Raw genomic sequence first — 5,380 nt, forward strand, 5'->3', positions numbered from 1 at the left:
GTAATCCTAGCACTTTGGGAGGCCAAGGTGGGCAGATCACCTGAGGTCAGGAGTTCAAGACCAACCTGGCCAATATGGTGAAACCCCATCTCTACTAAAATACAAAAATTAGCCAGGCGTGGTGGCGCATGCCTGTAATCCCAGCTACTCAGGAGGCTGAGGCAGGAGAATCGCTTGAATACAGGAGATGGAGGTTGCAATGAGCCAAGATTGTGCCACTGCCCTCCAGCCTGGGTGACAGAGTGAGACTCAGTCTGAAAAAAAACAAAACAAAACAAACAAACGAAAAAAAAAACCAAGGAAAAAATAGCTCCGATTCTACACAATCACTTTCGGAAAACAAATAGGCAAGAACACTCCTCAACTCATTTAATGAGACCAGTATTACTCTAATGCCAAATCCAGTCAAAAACAGTACAAGAAAATCACAAACCTATATCCCTCATGAAGATAGATACAAAACTCCCCATCAAAATATTAGAAAATCAAATCCAGCAATATATAAAAAGAATAATATACTACTACTAAGTGGAGTTTGTCCTAGGAATGCAAGGTTGGTTTGTTATCCAAAAATTAATGTAATTTACCATATTAAAAGCTTAAAGAAAAAATACACATGATCATATCCATTGATACAGAAAAAAATTTGACAAAATTCCACATCCATTCATGAGAAAAACTCTCTGCAAGCTATGATTTAAGGGAACTTTCTCAACATTAAAATTAATAGTGAAAGACAAAATACTTTCCCCCTAAGTTTGAGAACAAGCAAGGTAGATACACTCTTATGGCTTCTATTCAACATTGTAAGGCAGGGTGTGGTGGCTCACACCTATAATTCAGGTGCTTTGAGAGACTGAGGCAGGAGGATTGCTTGAGCCCAGGAGTTTGAAGCCAGCCTGGGCAACATAGCAAGACCCTGTCTCTACAAAAAATTTTAAAATATTAGCTGGACATGGTGGTGCATTCCTATAGTCCCAGCTACTCTGAGAGGCTGAGGTTGAGGCTTAAGCCCAGGAGTTTGAGGCTGCAGTGAGCTATAATCAGGCCACTGCATTCCAGCCTGGACAACAGAGTGAGACCCAGTCTCTAAAAACAAACAAACAAACAAACACACAACATTGTAATGGAAGTTCTAGTTAGTGCAATAAGGCAAGAAAAAGGAAGAAATACAGATTGGACAGGAAGAAATAAATTTCTCTCTATCTGCAGATGACATGATTGCTAAAAACTCCAAAACTCTGTGAGCTAGCCAGATGCCATGGCATGTGAGGTGGAGCCAGGAGGATCACTTGAGCCCAGGAGATCAACACTGCAGTGCCTGTGAATTTTAGAGCTGGGATTTTCTTGTTGCACAGGCTAGAGTAACATAGGGAGACCCCATCTCTAAAAAACAAACAAAAAAACTAACCAATGAGTTTACCAAGGTTGCAGAATATAAGGCTGATATAGGAAAATTCAGTGTTTCTATATACTGAAAATTGGAAACAAAAGATGTTTTAAATACCATTTACAATAACATGAAACATATCATATAAATCTAACAAAATATAGACAGGCCTGGCCAACATGGTGAAACCCTGTGTCTACTAAAAATACAAAAAATAGCCAGGCATGATGGCACGTGCCTGTAGTCCCAGCTACTTGGGAGGCTGAGTCAGGAGAATCCCTTGAACCTGGGAGGCAGAGGTTGCAGTCAGCTGAGATTGCGCCACTGCACTCCAGCCTGGGCAACGGAGCAAGACTCTGTCAAGGAAGGAAAGAAAGAAAAGAAAAGAAAAGAGAGAGAAAGAAAGAAGAAGGAAAGAGAAAGAAAGAAACTAACCCTGTCTCTACAAAAATTAGCCGTGGATGGTGGTTCGTGCCTGTAGTCCCAGCTACTTAAAGGGCTGAGGTGGGAGGATCACTTGAGCCTGGGAGGTCAAAGCTGCAGGGAGCCGAGATCGCACCACTGCACTCCAGCCTGGGCTATAGAGTTAGACGCTGTCTCAAAAAAAAAAAAAAAAGAAAAGAAAAAAAAAAGAAATTAAAAGACTCCTGGGAAGACATTACCGAGTGGAAGATGCATGTGTTCTTTGTGTTCTTATCGCTTCTGGAGACACTGAGGAGACTTCCTCTGGTATGTGTGTCTTAGATGGAGAAGACGTTGATAACATCCATTGACATGAGAAGTGGGAAACTCGCAATGAGAGAAAGCCAGCACCTGGAGAGAGAAGACATGGCAGTCAAGGGAGATACGATAAAAGTCTTTCTGAACACATTGACATTTAAAATTTACTTACTCTAAAAATAAATGACAGTTCTTTAAATTGAATTAATTCAGCTTTGTGAAAAACCCATTACATTGTTCTTATTTTGCTGTGGAACTGTGAAAAATATAACATGGACCAGCATTTTGTCATCAATGATTTTTACTAAATCACCGAGAGACCATTTTTATGCTTTGTTTTGACCTATTTACAAGCAATGGAACTGTGGTTCGAAGAAACAGACACTCTTGAAAGGAGAAGGTGAGATTATAAATTAGTGCAGTATTTATGGAGAACCTTCTGGAAACACATTAATATAAAACATGCATATCCTTAGACCCAGCATATCCACATCCAGGAATTTATTCTCATGGAATGATTGGATGGGTTCATGGGTTCACAGTGATGTATATTCATATATATTATTCCAACACAGTTTATATTATTGAAAAGTTAGAAACACCTAGATGTCCTTCAGTAGGACTTGGCTAAATACATTGTGGCATAGTTACATAAGGAGCTCCAATGCTATCGTCAGATAAGTAGCTACTCCTTATCACTAAATAGAATGAGGTAGGCCTATGTATGTTGATATAGGTAAATGTTTCTTATATATTGTTAAGCAGGTTACAGAAATATAATATCGTTTAATATATAATTCTTTCCATTTTATTTTTAAAACAGCTTTATTAAAATACAATTCACATGATTCACCTACTCTCTTAGTCTGTTTGTGCTGCTATAACAGAATACCATGGACTGGGTAAATTATAAAAAACAGAAATTTCTTTTTATAGGAAGTCCAAGATCAAGGCAATGGAAGGTTTGATTGTCTGGTGAGGTCTGCCCTTCTGTGCTTTTCACATGGCAGAAAAGCAGAGCAAGTTAACTGAATCTGTGTGAAGCTTCTCTTTATAACACCTTAATCCCATTAATGAGGGAGGATCCCACATGGCCTAATCAGCTCTTGAAGGTCCCACCTCTTAATATTATCACATTGGTAACACCTGAATTTGAAAGGGACACATTCAAACCATAGCATCCATTTAAAATGTACAATTAACAGCCATTACCACAATCTAATTTTAGAACATTTTGCCCTCTGCAAAGAAATGACTACCCATTAATAGTCAAACCTCATTCCCCCCCACCAGGCAATCAATAAATCTACTTTCTGTTTCTGTAAATTTGCCTATTCTCAATATGAATGGCCTTTGTGATTGGCTTTTTTCACTTAGCATAATATTTCCAAGTATCATCTATGTTGAAACATATGTCAGTGTTTAATTTCTTTTTCTTGTCAAATAATATTCCTTTGGCTGACTGTACTGCATTTTATTTATACATTCATCAGCTGATGGATACTTGGGTTGTTTCCACTTTGGGGGTATTATAAATAATAATTGTAAATATTTGTGTGCAAGTTTTTGCAAGAACAGATGTTTTTATTTTGCTTGGGGACATACTTAGGGGTGAAATTTCTGGGTTACATGGTAACTCTATGTTTCACTTTTTGAAGAGCACTCAAAGTGTTTTCTAAAGGGCTGCACCATTTCACATTTGCCCAGCAAGATATGAGGGTTCCAATTTCCCCACATCCTCACCAGCACTTGTTGTTATGTGTCATTTTCATTATAGTTATCCTAGGGGATATGAAGTGGTACCTCACTGTGGTTTTGATTTGCATTCCCCTACTGATTAATAATATTGAACATCTCGTGTGCTTATTGGCCAGTTCCAATGTATTTTTAAAGGTTATGTGAGCAAATACATCTGGGCAATGATATACTAAAATGTTAGTAGTGCTTCTCTCTAGAAGATATTATTTCTTATTTTCTACTGTGTTTCTCTATCAATCAAGGTTCTACCAGAGGGAAAGGACCAGTAGGATGGATAGATAGATAGACAGGTAGATAGGTAAATTGTAAGGAACTGGCTGATACAGTCATGAAGGCTGGCTAGGAAAATCAAAATCTATAGGATAGGGCAGACAGTCGAAAAGAACAGTCTGGAGTTGAAGCTACATTTCACAGGCAGATTTCCTCTTCCTCAGGAAGACCTCAGTTCTACTCTTGAAGCCTTTCAATTGACTGGATGAGACCTACCCAGATTATCAAGGGTAATCTCCTTTGCTTAAAGTCAATTGATTACATATATTAACCACATCTACAAACTACATTTACAGTACCACTAAGATTTGTGTTTGACAGAATAACTGGCTACTATAGCCTAGCCCAGTTGACACATAAAACTAACCATTGCAATTCTCTTTTATATTATTTAATTATTTTTTACAATAAGTCTAAGTCGGCATCACTTTTTTTTTTTTTTTTTGAGATGGGGTTTCCCCATCTCGCCCAGGCTGGTCTCGAACTCCTGGGCTCCAGTGATCCTCCCTCCCCCACCTCCCAAAGTGCTGGGGTTACAGGCATGAGCCACCACATCCAGTCTGTATTACTTTTTTAACCAGCAAAAACAATATAGCTTCATTATTATAAATTGTTTTAATACCATAGTACCTCTACTCTCACACTCAAGGCTGAACTTGTCTATCTTGGTATCCTCCAGAATGCTCAGCATAGTAGCTCTTACCTGGTAGATGCCTATTAGATACTATATTTGTTTTCTATTGCTGCTATAGCCAATTCACACAAGTTTAGTGGCTTAAAACAGTAGTTGCCAACCTTTTTGACACCAGGGACCAGTTTTGTGGAAGACAGTTTTTCCATGGACTAGGGTTGGGGGAATGGTTTCAGGATGACTCAACAGCATTACATCTATTGTATACTTTATTTCTATTTTTATTACATTGTAATATATAATGAAATAATTATACAACTCACCATAATGTAGAATTAGTGGGAGCCTTGAGCTTGTCTTCCTGCAACTAGACAGTCCCATCTGGGGGTAATGGAAAACAGTGACAGATTATAAGGCATTAGACTCTTTTTTTTTTTTTTTTTTTTTGTGACAGAGTTTCACTCTTGTGGCCCAAATTGGAGTGCAGTGGTGCGATCTCGGCTCACTGCAAATTCTTATCAGTTACATTGTAATATATATTGAAATAATTATACAACTCACCAAAATGTAGAATCAGTGGGAGCCTTGAGCTTGTCTTCCTGCAACTAGAT

The 5,380-nt window shown here is 38.3% G+C and overlaps 1 protein-coding gene across 1 annotated transcript in view; it reads left to right on the forward strand.

The window, feature by feature from the left end:
* Positions 1–5,380, forward strand: part of STMND1 (stathmin domain containing 1) — a 28,990-nt gene that overhangs the window by 6,575 nt on the left and 17,035 nt on the right. The gene's annotated exons all lie outside the window — the stretch shown is intronic.

This window comes from Colobus angolensis, unplaced genomic scaffold (genome assembly GCF_000951035.1).
Source record: "Colobus angolensis palliatus isolate OR3802 unplaced genomic scaffold, Cang.pa_1.0 Scaffold6, whole genome shotgun sequence".
NCBI lineage: Eukaryota > Metazoa > Chordata > Mammalia > Primates > Cercopithecidae > Colobus > Colobus angolensis.